Source organism: Artemia sp. Qi Xiang Cuo, chromosome 4 (genome assembly GCF_049724085.1).
Source record: "Artemia sp. Qi Xiang Cuo chromosome 4, ASM4972408v1, whole genome shotgun sequence".
Classification (NCBI taxonomy): domain Eukaryota; kingdom Metazoa; phylum Arthropoda; class Branchiopoda; order Anostraca; family Artemiidae; genus Artemia; species Artemia sp. Qi Xiang Cuo.
Window position 1 is genome coordinate 55,862,183 of NC_142797.1, and position 18,155 is coordinate 55,880,337.

An 18,155-nucleotide genomic window follows, 5' to 3' on the forward strand; every position below is an offset into this window, starting at 1 on the left:
TGTCTTCCTTCATGCATTCTTGGGAGAGTCGATGTGTCTCTTATTTGTTAGGCTGATGACATCTTGAATCTTAGCCGTATAATCCCGCGCATTGAGCAGAATTTCAAAATCCTCAAAGATGAATATTCAAAAATCAGTCTGTCTTTTAATCCTGAGAAATCCGAAGTTATCCTTTTCAATTGGCGAAATCCCTCTACTTCTCTTCTAAATCTGGACGGTTCTCTTGTTAAACCCGCAGACCATATCACATTTCCTGGGCCTTCCAATTGGCAGAACTATAGGCCACACACGTCATTTGCTGATTTCTCACGTTTAGCGTAAAATTAGTATTTCTTACGCTGTAATCGTAAAAAGCAAACTACGTTTCAACCATTACCTTCTAGCATCCATTTACAACGCCATAGAACTGAGAAAAGTGTCAAAAAAATATTTTGCTAAGGAACTTGCCCTTCATCGATCAAAAATGCAGACACTTTATTCCGAAAAGGTCAGGAATTCACCTGATCTACTGTGGAAGCTATTACCTCGTACTATCTCCTCCAATTTGCCAAACCCGAATGATATTCCTTTGTCCGAATAGATATCCCATATTTCAAATGAATTTTATGAGTCTGATCCTGTTTTAGAGTCACAATTTTGTGACGAGCTCTGCAACTTCATTGATGAATCTCCTGACCTTGATTTTGTTGTTACGTGTGACGCTGTCATACAAGCCAGATCACAACCTAAAAAGAAAGTGTCTTGTGGGATAGATAAGGTGAGCACTCTACACATCATTAATGGAAGTTATCTATTGGTGCGTCACCTCAGCCTTCTCATGCAAATGATATTTGTTATAAGTATTGTTCCATCTTCGTTCTGCATTGGTGATCTGACTCCGATTCCCAAAAAAGGAAAATCTGAGCTGCAATGTTCCTCTTTCCGTCCTATCACCGTCTCTACTACGATATACAAACTTTTCGAGCTTCTTTCTCGATGAGTTAAGACAGAAATGTTACGTTCCCCCATATCAGTTCGGTTTTCAGGCTAATCTTGGCTGTTCTCATGCTCTTACAGAAAGTTTTACTGCCCTCGCTGACGTTAAATCTTCGGGAGAAATTATGATCCTCGCTGGACATGACGTTAAACGTGCGTTTGATTCCTTAATTCATTCGTCCATGCTTCTTCATATGGCAAGGTGAGGCGTAAGCCCATCAGTTGTCCGTGTTCTCAGGGATTTATATAGGAATCTAAGAGTGCGTTTAAAACTCCCATCACGTTTTCCCCTGCAATCGGCTCTTCATCAATCCCAATATAATTGCATTAATTCTCGTGTGAGGTCAAAATCTTCGAATGCATCGAATATGCTTGTGATTCAAAGTACCCCATCCTCGTTAAGAAAGGGTTTAGACAGGGAGCTATCATTTCCCCAACCCTGTTCAATAACAGTGTCCTGGATGCTCAGGCAAAGTGTCTTCCTTCATGCATTCTTGGGAGAATCGATATGACACGTATTTGTTATGATGATGACATCTTGAATCTCAGCCGTACGATCCAGCGCATTGAGCAGAATTTCAAAATCCTCAAAGATGAATATTCAAAAATCGGGCTGTCTTTTAATCCCGAGAAAACCGAAGTTGTCCTTTTCAATTGGCGAAATCACTCTACTTCTCTTCTAAATCTGGACGATTCTCTTGTTAAACCCGCAGACCATATTACATACCTGGGCCTTCCAATTGGCACATCTATAGGCCACACACGTCGTTTGCTGATTTCTGACGTTTAGCGTAAAATTAGTATTTCTTACGCTGTAATCGTAAAAAGCAAACTACGTTTCAACCGTTACCTTCTAGCATCCATTTACAACACCACAGCCCTTCCACATCTGCTTTACATTGCTCCTTTCTGGAAATTCTTTAAAGTTACAGATACAAAGCACCAACGATCAATCTTCTTCAGATTTGCTAAATATATCTTACATTTGCTCCCTTGGACAACGAAACCGTAAAATTATTCATTTGTATACGCTAACTGACCCTAGTATTAGCATTAATAAATCTGTATCCCGTTTTCAAAGTAAGGTCCATCATCCATGGTCAACAATTTGTTCACAATAGTTTTTTTTGTATTAATTTAATGTATGTAATTACTTTTTTTTTTCTGTCTATGTTTTTGTTATTTTAGTGATTATTCCGTATATGTACCTTTTTTTTGTTGACGGGTAATAAATGAATATTAATAATAACAATAATATTAGTATTAATAAATCTCTCTCCCGTTTTAAAAGACACTTTTATCATCCTTTCGTTAGCATCATTGTTCGTATTAATGTAATGAAGATTTTTTTTTGTCATGTATTTGAATTTTCAATGTGTTTTTGTGTACTTCTTTTTCTTCTTTTTTTTCTTTTTGTTTTCTTTAGTGATTACTCCGTCTACTGTTCCTTTTGTACCTTTTTTTGACGGGAAATAAATTAATAATAATAATAAATACACCCCTTTCCCAATTATAATGCGTGGACGTTAAAAAAGGGCAAATTTCATAACTTACAACCATTGCTCTGGGCTCTGGGGGTTGTGTAAACCTCGGAGGCATTGTTATATGATATTCTGACTATTTTGAACAAAATGGTTGTCTCAAAATTTCGATCAGATGTTTTTGGAGAGAAGAAGGCGTGGGGGAGCTAGTTGCCCTCCGAACACTTTTGTCTCTTAAAAAGGAACTAGAACTTTCAATATCCAATCAAATGAGCATCCTCCAAAGTTTTTGCGGCTACCCCTTCCAAAAGAACCTTATATGCCCTTGGGACAAAGCTTACAACCCTAGGATCTGGCTTGTGTCAAACATGTGTAGGGGCTTGTGTCAACCCTGAAGGCACTTATATATAATCATTGGACTATTTTAAACAAATGGCTGTGTCTAAATTTTGATCGAATGCATTTGCTCCAAAAGAGGAAGTGGTGGGGGAGCTAATTACCCTCTTATCACTTTTGACTCTTAAAACTAAACTAGAACTTTCAGTTTCCTATCAAATGAGCCTCCTTTAAAGTTTATACGACCACTACAGTAGAGTAGTACCTGATACTTTGCTTGCGCCCCTAGGAATTCCCATGCTATTTTACGACTTTATGTTCCTTCCTATTCTATTCTATAGAAGCTCTACACCTTTTCAAAGAGAGTCAGAACTCCCTCACACAGCACCTTTCCGAGGCAGATTACCAGACTGGTTATTGCTATTGATATCAATTGCACATGGAAACAGTTTGACGTGTTTGGGGAGATTACGTTCCTTGGCACCTTTTCAGAGCATGTACCTTTCCAAGAAACGTGATTAAACACGCTTTTACAATCGGAATCGTTTGATTGACATTTGCAAAAAAAAGGGATAAGGAATTCGCAAAATTGGACTCTATGAACGATATTAATTAATGTTTGAAGAATAGGAGTGTGATTGATTCTAATTAGTGATTGAATAATTTTTTAACAAGAAATCTCTGAATAAAATATTTTTGTAGGGATTGGAGAGATTTTTGCTTGCCTTTCATTGGTACCTTTCCAAGCGAGCGGGGATTCCCCTCCAGTTCCTAAACATTGCAAAAAAGATAACAGTATGAACGGGGATCCCCCACACAAGTTTGTTTCAACTCCAAGTTTTTCAACCAGACTGTTTTTTTTTAGCCAACTTCCGTTTTTTTAGGAGCCAATCAGAGACATCGGAGCTTGGAAGATGGAGAAAAAAAGGGTTAAAGTGATTAGCAGTTAAGGTAACCCTGAAGAGCATGTTAATTCATACCTTATTTATTATAAATTTGGAACAATATCAATCTATGAAAATGGTTAACGATGATAAAATGGTCTTATGACTTGACCTTGCTTTACTTCTTTGATGCGTTCTGTATAATACACAAGTGGTGTTTGAACAGTGTTGTCAGTTTAAAGGTCGTTTTAATGATGCTCCTTATTTCTAGTTGAAAATGCTTATTTTTTTAATTTAAGGGGGCAGCTCACTTCATATACGGGATAATTTGCATTCGTCTTAGTTTTTAACGATGCTCCTTATTTCTAGTTGAAAATGCTTATTTTTTAATTTAATTGAGATGAAAAGTTAAAGTCTAACATAAAGAACAAGGTATTTCGGAGGGGGTAGCTCACTTCATATACGGGATAATTTGCATTTGTCTTAGTTTTTAAGGATGCTCATTATTTATAGTTGAAAATTCTTATTTTTTAATTTAATTTTGATGTAAAATCAAAGGATAACATAAAGAACAAGGTATTTTGGAGGGGGCAGCTCAATTCACATACGGGATAGTTCGCATTCGTCTTAGTTTCTAATGATGCTCCTTATTTCTTGTGGAAAATGCTTATTTTTTAATTTAATCGGGATGAAAATTCAAAGCCTAACATAAAGAACAAGGTATTTCGGAGGGGGTAGCTCACTTCATATACGGGATAATTTCCATTCGTCTTAATTTTTAATGATGCTCCTTATTTCTAGTTGAAAATGCTTATTTTTTAATTTAATTGGGATGAAAAGTCAAAGTCTAACATAAAGAACAAGTTATTTAGGAGGGGGTAGCTCACTTCATATACGGGGTAATTTCCATTCGTCTTAGTTTTTAACGATGCTCCTTATTTCTAGTTGAAAATGCTTATTTTTTAATTTAATTGGGATGAAAAGTCAAAGTCTACTCTGTTGTCTTATTCCATCTGATTTTTTATTTACTTGATGGCCATTCAAAAAGCGAGGATTTTTGTTAAATAAATAATTCTTATACCTTTTAAAATAGCTTTACGGGTGTTTGAAAGACTCTGTTTTTTTATTCTGTGGGATCTTTTCTTTCCTTGGTGGTCATTCAAAAAGCGAGGATTTTTGTTCAAAAAATAATTCTCATACCTAATAAAATAGCTTTACGGGGTTTAAGAGACTCTGTTGTTTTATTCAGTGTGATTTTTTCTTTACTTGATGGTTATTCAAAAACCGAGAATTTTTTTTAATTGAATAATTCTTCTACCTTTTAAAATAGCTTTACAGGGTTTGAGAGACTCTGTTGTTTTTATTCTGTGAGATTTTTTTTTTACTTGATGGTCATTCAAAAAGAGAGGATTTTTGTTAAATAATTATTTCATATACCTTTTAAAATAGCTTTACGGGGTTTGAGAGACTGTTGTTTTATTCTGTGTGATTTTTTGTTTAATTGATGGTCATTCAAAAAGAGAGGATTTTTGTTAAATAAATAATTCTTATACCTTTTAAAATAGCTTTACGGGGTTTGAGAGACTCTGTTGTTTTATTCAGTGTGATTTTTTCTTTACTTGATGGTCATTCAAAAAGCAACGATTTTTGTTAAATAAATAATTCTTATAACTTTTTAAAATAGCTTTACGGGGTTTGAAAGACTCTGTTGTTTTAATCTGTGTGATTTTTTCTTTACTTGATGGTCATTCAAAAAGCGAGGATTCTTGTTAAATAAATAATTCTTGTACCTTTTAAAATAGCTTTATGGGGTTTGAGAGACTCTGTTGTTTTATTCTGTGTTATTGTTTTTTTTACTTGGTGCTCATTCAAAAAGCGTGGATTTTTGTCAAATAAATAATTCTTATACCTTTTAAAATAGCTTTACAGGGTTTGAGAGACTCTGTTGTTTTATTCTGTGTGATTTTTTCTTTACTTGATGGTCATTCAAAAAGCGAGGATTTTTGTTAAATAAATAATTCTTATATCTTTTAAAATAGCTTTAAGGGGTTTGAGAGACTCTGTTGTTTTATTCTGTGTTATTTTTTCTTTACTTGATGGTCATTCAAAAAGCGAGGATTTTTGTTAAATAAATAATTCTTGTACCTTTTAAAATAGCTTTACGGGGTTTGAGAGACTCTGTTGTTTTTATTCTGTGTGATTTTATCTTTACTTGATGGTCATTCAAAAAGCAAGGATTTTTGTTAAATAAATAATTCTTGTACCTTTTAAAATAGCTTTACGGGGTTTTGAGAGATTCTGTTGTTTAATTCTGTGTGATTTTTCTTTACTTGATGGTCATTCAAAAAGCGAGGATTTTTGTTAAATAAATAATTCTTGTACCTTTTAAAATAGCTTTACGGGGTTTGAGAGACTCTGTTGTTTTATTCTGTGTGGTTTTTTCTTTATTTGATGGTCATTCAAAAAGCGAGGATTTTTGTTAAATAAATAATTCTTATACCTTTTAAAATAGCTTTACGGGGTTTGAGAGACTCAGTTGTCTTATTCCATGTAATTTTTTCTTTACTTGATGGTCATTCAAAAAGCTAGGATTTTTGTTAAATAAATAATTCTTAAACCTTTTAAAATAGCTTTACGGGGTTTGAGAGACTCTGTTGTTTTATTCTGTGTAATTTTTTCTTTAAAGAGTTTGTTACCTACTTACTCACTTATTATTTATTTAACAGAAATCCTCGCTTTTTGAATGAGCACCAAGTAAAAAAAAATAACACAAAATAAAACAACAGAGTCTGTCAAACCCCGTAAAGCTATTTTAAAAGGTAAAAGAATTATTTATTTAACAAAAATACTCGCTTTTTGAATGACCATCAAGTAAAGAAAAAATCACACGGAATAAAACAACAGAGTCTCTCAAACCCAGTAAAGCTATTTTAAAAGGTAAAAGAATTATTTATTTAACAAAAATCCTCACTTTTTGAATGACCATCAAGTAAAGAAAAAATCACACTGAATAAAACAGCGGAGTCTCTCAAACCCCGTAAAGCTATTTTAAAAGGTATAAGAATTATTTATTTAACAAAAATCATCTCTTTTTTAATGAACATCAAGTAAAGAAAAAATCAAATGGAATAAGACAACAGAGTCTCTAAAACCCCGAAAATCTATTTTAAAAGTTATAAGAATTATTTATTTAACAATAATCCTCGCTTTTTTAATGACCACCAAGTAACGAAAAAATCACACGGAATAAGACAACAGAGTCTCTCAAACCCCTTAAATCTATTTTAAAAGGTATATGAATTATTTATTTAACAAAAATCCTTGCTTTTTGAATGAACACCAAGTAAAGATAAAATCGCACAGAATAAAACAACAGAGTCTCTCAAACCCCGTAAAGCTATTTTAAAAGGTACAAGAATTATATATTTAACAAAAATCCTCGCTTTTTGAATGACCATCAAGTAAAGAAAAAATCACACAGAATAAAACAACAGAGTCACTCAAAACCCCGTAAAGCTATTTTAAAAGGTACAAGAATTATTTATTTAACAAAAATCCTTGCTTTTTGAATGACCATCAAGTAAAGATAAAATCACACAGAATAAAAACAACAGAGTCTCTCAAACCCCGTAAAGCTATTTTAAAAGGTACAAGAATTATTTATTTAACAAAAATCCTCGCTTTTTTAATGACCATCAAGTAAAGATAAAATCACACAGAATAAAACAACAGAGTCTCTCAAACCCCGTAAAGCTATTTTAAAAGTTAAAAGAATTATTTATTTAAAAAAAATCCTCGCTTTTTGAATGGCCATGAACAAAAGAAAAAATCACACAGAATAAAACAACAGAGTCTCTCAAACCCCGTAAAGCTATTTTAAAAGGTATAATAATTATTTATTTAACAAAAATCCTCGCTTTTTGAATGACCATCAAGTAAAGAAAAAATCACACAAAATAAAACAACAGAGTCTCTCAAACCCTGTAAAGCTATTTTAAAAGGTATAAGAATTATTTATTTAACAAAAATCCTCGCTTTTTGAATGACCATCAAGTAAAGAAAAAATAACACAGAATAAAACAACAGAGTCTCTCAAACCCTGTAAAGCTATTTTAAAAGGTACAAGAATTATTTATTTAACAGAAATCCTCGCTTTTTGAATGACCATCAAGTAAAGAAAAATCACACGGAATAAGACAATAGAGTCTCTCAAACCCCGTAAATCTATTTTAAAATGTATAAGAATTGTTTATTTAACAGAAATCCTCGCTTTTTGAATGAGCACCAAGTAAAAAAAAATCACACAAAATAAAACAACAGAGTCTCTCAAACCCCGTAAAGCTATTTTAAAAGGTACAAGAATTATTTATTTAACAAGAATCCTCGCTTTTTGAATGACCATCAAGTAAAGAAAAAATTACACAGAATAAAATAACAGAGTCTCTCAAACCCCGTAAAGCTATTTTAAAAAGGTATAAGAATTATTTATTTAACAAAAATCCTCGCTTTTTGAATGACAATCAAGTAAAGAAAAAATCACACAAAATAAAACAACAGAGTCTCTCAAACCCCGTAAAGCTATATTAAAAGGTATATGAATTATTTATTTAACGAAAATCCTTGCTTTTGGAATGACCATCAAGTAAAGATAAAATCACACAGAATAAAACAACAGAGTCTCTCAAACCCCGTAAAGCTATTTTAAAAGGTACAAGAATTATTTATTTAACAAAAATCCTCGCTTTTTGAATGACCATCAAGTAAAAAAAAAAATCACATGGAATAAGACAACAGAGTCTCTAAAACCCCGTAAATCTATTTTAAAATTTATAGGAATTATTTATTTAAAGAAAATACTCGCTTTTTGAATGACCACCAAGTAAAAAAAAATCACACAGAATAAAACAACAGAGTCTCTCAAACCCCGTAAAGCTATTTTAAAAGGTATAAAAATTATTTATTTAACAAAAATCCTCGCTTTTTGAATGACCATCAAGTAAAGAAAAAATCACATGGAATAAGACAACAGAGTAGACTTTGACTTTCCATTCCAATTAAATTAAAAAATAAGCATTTTCAACTAGAAATAAGGAGCATGGTTTAAAACTAAGACGAATGGAAATTATCCCGTATATGAAGTGAGCTACCCCCTCCGAAATACCTTGTTCTTTATGTTAGACTTTGACTTTTCATACCAATTAAATTAAAAAATAAGCATTTTCAACTAGAAATTAGGAGCATCGTTAAAAACTAAGACGAATGGAAATTATCCCGTATATGAAGTGAGCTACCCCCTCCGAAATACCTTGTTCTTTATGTTAGACTTTGGCTTTTGATTTCAATTAAATTAAAAAATAAGTATTTTCAACTAGAAATAAGGAGCATTGTTTAAAACTAAGAAGCATGGAAATTACCCAACATTGAAATTTAGCGTCCCCCTCCGATATACCTTTTTCTTTATGTTAGACTATCGCTTTTCATTACAATTAAATTAAAAAATATGAATGATCAACGATATATTAGGAGCTTCACTAAAATCAAAGAAAAACGGAAATAATCCAGTATGTGAAGTGAGCTGCCCCCTCCAAAATACCTTGTTCTTTATGTTAGACTTTGACTTTTCATCCCACTTAAATTAAAAATAAGCATTTTCAACTAGAAATATGGAGCATCGTTAAAAACTAAGACGAATGGAAATTATCCCTTATATGACGTTAGCTACCACCTCCGAAATACCTTGTTCTTTATGTTAAACTTTGACTTTTCATCCCAATTAAATTAAAAAATAAGCATTTTCAACTAGAAATATGGAGCATCGTTAAAAACTAAGACGAATGGAAATTATCCAGTATATGAAGTGAGCTACCCCCCTCCGAAATACCTTGTTCTGTATGTTAGACTTTGACTTTTCATCCTCATTAAATATAAAATTAAGTTCTTTCCACTCTAACTAATAATCCTAGTTAAAAACTAAGAAGAAAGGAAACTATACCGTACATCATGTGAGCTGCCCCCTCCAAAATATATTGCTCTGTATGCAAGAGATTTAGTATTCATCCAAAATAATTTAAAAAATAAGCATTTTCAACCAGAAATAAGGAGTATCGTTAAAAACTAAGACGAATGTAAATTATCCAGTATATGAAGTTAGCTTCCCACTCCTAAACACCTTGCTCTTTATGTTAGACTTTGACTTTTCATCCCAATTAAATTAAAAAATAAGCATTTTCAACTAGAAATAAGGAGCATCGTTAAAATCTAAGACGAATGGAAATTATCCCGTATATGAAGTGAGCTGTCCCCTTAAATTATAAAAATAAGCATTTTCAACTAGAAATAAGGAGCATCATTAAAACTAAGACCTTTAAACTGACAACACTGTTCAAACACCACTTGTGTATTATACAGAACGCATCAAAGAAGTAAAGCAAGGTCAATTCATAAGACTATTTTATCATCGTTAACCATTTTCATAGATTGATATTGTTCCAAATTTATAATAAATAAGGTATGAATTAACATGCTCTTCGGGGTTACCGTAACTGCTAATCACTTTAACCTTTTTTTTCTCCATCTTCCAAGCTCCGATGTTTCTGATTGGCTCCTAAAAAACGGATGTTAGCTAAAAAAAACAGTCTGGTTGAAAAACTTGGAGTTGAAACAAACTTGTGTGGGGAATCCCCGCTCATACTGTTATCTTTTTTGCAATGTTTAGGAACCAGAGGGGAATCCCCGCTCACTTGGAAAGGTACCAATGAAAGGCAAGCAAAACTCTCTCCCATCCCTCCAAAAATATTTTATTCAGAGATTTGTTGTTAAAAAATTATCCAATCACTAATTAGAATCAATCACACTCCTATTATTCAAACATTAATTAATATCGTTCATAGAGTCCAATTTTGCGAATTCCTTATCCCTTTTTTGCAAATGTCAATCAAACGATTCCGATTGTAAAAGCGTGTTTAATCACGTTGCTTGGAAAGGTACATGCTCTGAAAAGGTGCCAAGCAACGTAATCTCCCCAAACACGTCAAACTGTTTCCATGTGCAATTTATATCAATAGCAATAACCAGTCTGGTAATCTGCCTTGGAAAGATGCTGTGTGAGGGAGTTCTGACTCTCTTTGAAAAGGTGTAGAGCTTCTATAGAATAGAATAGGAAGGAACATAAAGTCGTAGAATAGCATGGGGATTCCTAGGGGCGCAAGCAAAGTATAAGGTACTACTCTACTCACTACTTCAATAAAAATTTTATATGCCCCCGGGTTAAAACTTACAACCCTTGCCCCCGGGCTCTGTAGAGTTTTGTCAACCCTGTAGGCACCGTCATATGATCTTCGGACAATTCTATACAAAATGGCAATCTCAAATTTTTGACAGGATGCATTTGGGGAAAAGAGGTCGTGCAGGGAGGGGGGGGTGGGTACTTGCCATCCGAGCACTTTTTATTCTTAAAAGGGAATTACAATTTTAAATTTCTTATCAAATGAGCCTACTCCAAAGTTTATACGACCACACTTTTCATAAAAACCTTTCAACTTGCATAACTTGTACCTCTGGCCTCGAGGGCTGAGGGGCTATAAAACCTGGAACCATAGTTATTTGACATTTGGACTATTTTGAACAAAATAGCTATCTCAAAATTTGTTCAACCCCAAAGGCATTGTTATATGATATTTGGACTTTTTGAACAAAAAGGCTATCTCAAAATTTGGATTAGATGCACTTGGGGAAAAGAGAGTGTTAGGGGGTTAGTTACTCTCCAATCACTTTTGACTCTGGAAAAGAGAACTAGGACTTTCAATTTCCAATCGAATGGGTCTCCTCCAAAGTTGATACAAACATCCCCTCCATAAAAACCTTATATGCCCCGGGCATACATTACAATCTTTACCCCCGGGCTCTTGGGGTTTGTGTCAGCCCCGGAGGCATTGTTATATAATATTTAGACTAATTTGAACAAAATGGCTGTATCAAAATTTCGATCGGATTTATTCAGGGAACATAGGGCGTGGGGTTGCTAGTTGTGCTCCGAACACTTTTGACTTTTAAAAATGGAACTAGAATTTTCAGTTTCAAATCAAATGTGTCTCCTCTAAAGTTTATAAACCACCCCTTCCATAAAAACCTTATATGCCCGGGTCATAACTTACGACCCTTGTTCCCAGGCTTTGGAAGGATGTGTCAACCCCAAAAACATTGTTACAGGATCTTTGGACTGTTTGAACAAAATGGCTATCTCAAATTTTGAGCGGATGCATTTGTGGAAAAGAAGGCGTCGGGGGGCCAGTTGCCCTCCGATCACTTTTGGCTCTTAAAAGGGAACTAGAACTTTTAATTCCCAATCAATTCAGGCTCCTTCAAAATTTAGACGACCAACTCTTCCATAAGAACCTTATATACCCCTGGGGTGTAACTTACAATACTTTCCACCGGACTCTGGGGGTTTTGTCGACCTTGGAGCTTTTGTGAACTGATCTTTAGAATTTTTTGAACAAAATGGCTTTCTCAAAATTTTGATCGGATGTATATGGGGGAAAGAGGGCGTGAGGGGAGGGCTAGCTGCCCTCTGGCCACTTTTGACTCTTAAAATGCGTACTAGAACTTCCGATTTCCGATCGAATGAATCCCCTCCTTAGTCCGTACGACCACCCATTCCATAAGAACCCTATATACCGCCGGGGCATAACTTACAATACTTTCCACCGGACTCTGGGGGGTTTTGTTGACCTTGGAGAATTTGTTAACTAATCTTTGGACTTTTTTGAACAAAATGGCTTTCTCAAAATTTTGATCGGATGTATTTGTGGAAAAGAAGGCGTCGGGGGGCCAGTTGCCCTCCGATCACATTTGGCTCTTAAAAGGGAACTAGAACTTTTAATTCCCAATCAATTCAGGCTCCTTCAAAATTTAGACGACCAACTCTTCCATAAGAACCTTATATACACCTGGGGTGTAACTTACAATACTTTCCACCGGACTCTGGGGGTTTTGTCGACCTTGGAGCTTTTGTGAACTGATCTTTAGAATTTTTTGAACAAAATGGCTTTCTCAAAATTTTGATCGGATGTATTTGGGGGAAAGAGGGCGTGAGGGGAGGGCTAGCTGCCCTCTGGCCACTTTTGACTCTTAAAATGCGTACTAGAACTTCCGATTTCCGATCGAATGAATCCCCTCCTTAGTCCGTACGACCACCCATTCCATAAGAACCCTATATACCGCCGGGGCATAACTTACAATACTTTCCACCGGACTCTGGGGGGTTTTGTTGACCTTGGAGAATTTGTTAACTAATCTTTGGACTTTTTTGAACAAAATGGCTTTCTCAAAATTTTGATCGGATGTATTTGGGGAAAATAGGTCGTGAGGGAAGGGCTAGTGGCCCTCCGGCCACTTTTGACTCTTAAAATGGGTACTAGATCTTCCGCTTTCCAATCGAAAGAATCCCCTCCGAATTCCATACGACCACCCCTTCCATGTGAAGTGTCTCTGGGAAAAAAATTAAACTAAAGACATTGAAGCCTTTTGGCCTATACTATAGGCAAGCCTTTGATTGGGTTTTATTAACAAAATCTTTTATGTTATATTTCGTTGAAACTTTGTGTAGATGCATGTCAAGGTCACTTAATAAAAAGAGTTCTGTTGTGTGATTTCGAAGAACAAAGAAAAGTACGAATCAACACAAAAATTTCTTCCATAGCTTATGTCTTCGTTGAGATCCCCTTGTCTCTGTCTACGTTCCCTAAAGTCTATGCCAATTTGAGACAACAAAACTTGCTGAATTAGCTTCAGGTGTGACACACAGATAAAATAAACCAATCTTCCGTATAGTTTTATGTATATATAATAATTTTCTACAAAGTAGCTGATGTACAATTATACACCTGTATGTAATTTTATGGAGCCTCAAATGAATCAACTCAACTAAATGAAGGTTTAGAAATAATTGTTTATATTAACCTTTTTTTTGTGTGTGACCAACATCTATCTTTAGAAGCGAATGCGTCGCCGAGTGTCCTCTGAAACTGAGAAGCTCAACATGTAGTTTTTAAATAGTTTCAAATTGATTAGCAATCTCAGAATTTTCACGCAAAAGCATTTTGGCTCTCTCCGGGTTAAAAGTTGCTGTTTTGCGCCTCAAAATGACAGAAAATACCACTTTCCTGCGTAGCGATGTTTTTTTTTGTTTTTTTTTTACTTAAAAAAGACACTAGAGCTCTTTTTTTAATATACGTATTTTTATTTTAAATTAACCCTCTAGCGGTATATCATGAATATTTGTTCAAGACAATCCCCCCCCCCCAAAAAAAGCAACAAATAGAACCGCACTCACGATTATCCTTCTAAGAATAAATACGAAATTTTGCATTGTTGTAGATATTGCTTCTAACATCAGTAATACGGCACTGATTTACCAATGTTAATGGTGTCGTTTTCATCATGATGATTCTTCTTTTCGAACTTATTTCCCCCTTTTTGAAGATTAATGGAAAAGACAAGTTTGTCCAACTGAAAGTAAGAAGCAACGTTAAAACTTGAAACTATAAGAATTTATACCGTATATGATGGGGCTACTCCCCTCTCCTACTCAATATGTCACTCTTCACGCTAAAGCTTTTTAGTACTTTTAAAAAGCTTGTTATCAGAGGCAACGCTATATAGGCTAGCGTTGCCTGTAGTAAAGGCCATACTGTTCCAATGTTTTACTATTTATCTGATGTTTGAATTATTTTTAACGAAATGGCCTTATATGTGGAGGCAGTTCATATGGAAGGGGTCATCGCATAAACTTCGGAAGGGGCTCATTCGAACCCCCCCCCCCCCCCCAAGGACCCGGGGTCAGGCGTTGTAAGTTATTCACAGGGGGAATATATGGTTCTTATGGAAGGGATGCTCGTCTAAACTTTGGAAAGGGCTCCTTTGATCGGAAATAAAAGTTATGGTTCACTTTTTAAGAGTCAAAAGAGATCAGAGGGCAACTAGCCTCCCCCCCCCCTCCATACCCTTTTTTCCCACAAACCCATCCGATAAGAACTTTGAGATAGCCATTTTAAAAAATAGTTCAAATATCATATAACAAAAACTCCGGGGTCGGCACAACCCCCCAAGGCCCGGGGGAAACCGTTTAACTAACCCCTTCGTGCCCCTTTTCTCCAAATGCATCCGATAAAAATTTTGAGACAGCAATTTGTTAAAAATGGATCAAAGGTCAGATATCAAAAACTCAGGTGTCGACACATCTCCCAGGGCCCGGGGACAGGTACTGTAAGTTATCTCCTGGGGGCATATATGGTTCTTATGAAAGGGATACTCGTATAAACTTCAGAGAGGTCTCATTTGATTGGAAATTGAAATTTCTAGTTCATCTTTTAAGAATCAAAAGAGATCAGAGGGTAACAACCCCCCCCCTCCCTAGGCTTTTTCCCCAAACCTATCTGATAAAACTTTTGAGATAGCCATTTTGTTAAAAATAGTTCAAAGGTCAGATGAGAAAAACTCCGATGTCGATAAAAACCCCTAGGGCTCGGGGACAGGTGTTCTAAGTTATGCCATGGAGGCATATATGGTTCTTATGGAAGGGATGCTCATATAAACTTCATAGAGGGCTCATTTGATTGGAAATTGAAAGTTCTAATTCTCTTTTTTAAGAGTTAAAAAAGATCGGAGGTCTACTAGCCCCCCCAAGCAATTTCCCCCCAAAACCCATCCTATAAAAATTTTGAGATTGCCATTTTTATTAAAATAGTTTAAAATTAGATAACAAAAACCCTAGTGTCGACAAAAAAGCCCGGGGCCCCGGGGAAGGCGTTGTAAGTTATGCCCTAGGGGCATATATGGTTCTTATGGAAGGGATGCTCGTATAAACTTCGTAGAGGGCTCATTTGATTGGAAATTGAAAGTTCTAATTCACTTTTTAGGAGTCAAAAGAGATCGGAGGGATACTAGCCCCCCACCTTCACGCCCATTTTCCTCAAACCCATCCGTTTGAAGAACTTTGTGATAGCCAATTTATTTTTAAATAGTTCAAAGATTTCACAACGAAAACTCTGGGGTGGGCACAATCCCTCAGGGCCGGGGACACGTATTGTAAGTTATTTCCTAAGGGAATTTATGGTTGTTGTGGAAGAGATGCTCGTAGAAACTTCAGAGAAGGCTCATTTGATTGGAAATTGAAAGTTCTAATTCACTTTTTAGGAGTCAAAAGAGATCGGAGGGATAGTAGCCCCCCCCCCCTTCACGCCCATTTTCCTCAAACCCATCCGTTTGAAGAACTTTGTGATAGCCAATTTATTTTTAAATAGTTCAAAGATTTCACAACAAAAACTCTGGGGTGGACACAATCCCTCAAGGCTGGGGACACGCATTGTAAGTTATTTCCTAAGGGAATTTATGGTTGTTGTGGAAGAGATGCTCGTAGAAACTTCAGAGAAGGCTCATTTGATTGGAAATTGAAAGTTCTAGTTCAGGTTTTAAGAGTCAAAAGAGATCAGAGGGTAACTAGCCCCCCACCCCCCTCCACTCCCTATTTTCCTCAAACCCATCTGTTTGAAACGACTTTGTGATAGCCAATTTCTTTTTCAATAGTTCAAAGATTTTAGCTATTTTGTTAAAATTAGTTTCAAGGTCAGACAACAAAAATTCCAGCTTTAACAAAGCACCCCGGGGCCCGGGTGCAGGCGTTGTAAGTTATGCCCTGGGGGTATATATGGTTCTTTTGGAAAGATGCTCGTATAAACTTTAGTGAGGGCTCATTTGATTGGAAATTAAAAGTTCTAGTTCACTTTTTAAGAGTCAAAAGTGTTCAAAGGTCAAATAGGAAAAATACCGGTGTCGATACAACCCCCCAGGGCCTAGGACGTTGTCAGTTATGCCCTGGGAAAGTATATGGTTCTTATTGAAGGGATGCTCGTAAATAGTTTAGAGAGGGCTCATTTGAATGGAAATTAGTCCCCCCCCCCAAACCCTTTTTCCCTAAACGCATCCGATACAAATTTTGAGATAGTAATTTTGCCTAAATAGTTCAAAGGTCAGATAACAAAAACTTCAGTGTCCACAGAGACCCTAGGGCCCAGGGGCAGGCGTTGTAAGTTATGTTCATGGGGCATGTATGGTTCTTATGAAATGGATGCTCGTATGAACTTCAGAGAGGGCTCATTTGATTGGAAACTGAAAGTTCTCTTTCCCTTTTTAAGAGTCAAACTCTTGTGTAAAGGGTGTGTAAAGAGTAAAAATTAAATTAAATAATCTACCAAGCGTAAAACTACCATAAGTCAGCATCGATATAAAAACTGAAACCCAAAATGAAGAGACATTACAATAAATAATCGAGTCAAACTCGAAACGAGCAGAAATTAACATTAGTATAGCTCAAAACCCCCTGTGCCTTCCCAAGGCCAGAACAATTTGCGCTGAAAAAAATACAAATGAATGTACATTTTCAGTTTAATGCACATATGCTGATATTATTCCTTAAAATGTGAATACTATTTGATTTATTAAAGTTATCAAAGTTAGAAAATTTAAAAAAAGTTTTTCAGCAAAAAGCAAATTCTGTTCTAACCTTGGAAAGGTATAGGGGTTTTGAGCCCTACTAATTTTAATTTCTGCTCCTTTTAAGTTTGACTCGGTTATTTATTTTAATTTTTGTTCGTTTTGGGTTTCATTTATTTATTGATACTGAATTGTGGTATTTTTACGCTTGGTAGATTATTTGATTTTATTTTCACTTATTTTTGGTTTAATGAAGTCCTTTACTTTTCTTTGAAAAACTTGTATTGTGGAAAAAATATTTTAAATTAATTTTTGTTGGTTTTATATTGACATAGTCTTTTCATGGAAAAAGAAAACAATAGTTTAAATCTTTTTGGTTTTTCTGTAAGAGTTCATAGTTTGGTCTGAAATTTTTCAACAATTTTTAACAATATACACCCTTTTAAAAATCTAGACACGAATAGTAGTGTTTAATGAATTTTTATACCTCCTCTAGTTGATCTGAGAAATAAAACTTAATACCATTCGCCAAAAAATCTATCTATGCTCTTTGACAGCTTGGATACACTTACACTCTTTTGATTTAGTTAAATTTTAAGAGCAGAGTAATAATAGAAGTAGCCCCCAAAGTTTGAACATAATACCCTCAGTCGTTTTTGGGATAATGCTGAGATGCCTTATTGGCAATCATCATACACACAGTGCTCTTTAATTTAATCTGAAGACAACATTTATTTTTCAAACATAATGGGCAAATTGCATAACTGTGGGGGGTTGAAGTATGCTGAACAAAATGGCCATCGTAAGTTTTGATTAGAAGTGTTTGGAAAATTATGAGTGTTAGTAATTTGCATGACCACGCTCTCTATAAAACCCTTATATGCCCCCAGGGCATAGCTTACAACCCTTGCCCTGAAGGCTGGAGGGGGGATTTTTCATTCTCAAAGACATAATTTCCGGACCTTTCAGCTACGATGAACAAAATAGC

The 18,155-nt window shown here is 35.2% G+C and overlaps 2 protein-coding genes across 4 annotated transcripts in view; one reads left to right on the forward strand and one right to left on the reverse strand.

The window, feature by feature from the left end:
* The window catches only part of LOC148953258 (dopamine receptor 2-like), a 257,773-nt gene that overhangs the window by 183,896 nt on the left and 55,722 nt on the right, over positions 1-18,155 (reverse strand). For both annotated transcript variants that reach the window (XM_089088427.1, XM_089088425.1), the window contains one exon: positions 14,010-14,185. The gene's annotated coding sequence lies outside the window, so the exon portion shown is untranslated. The remainder of the gene's footprint in view (positions 1-14,009; positions 14,186-18,155) is intronic.
* LOC148953260 (uncharacterized) overlaps positions 1-18,155 on the forward strand; it is a 138,113-nt gene that overhangs the window by 51,916 nt on the left and 68,042 nt on the right. The window lies entirely within an intron of this gene.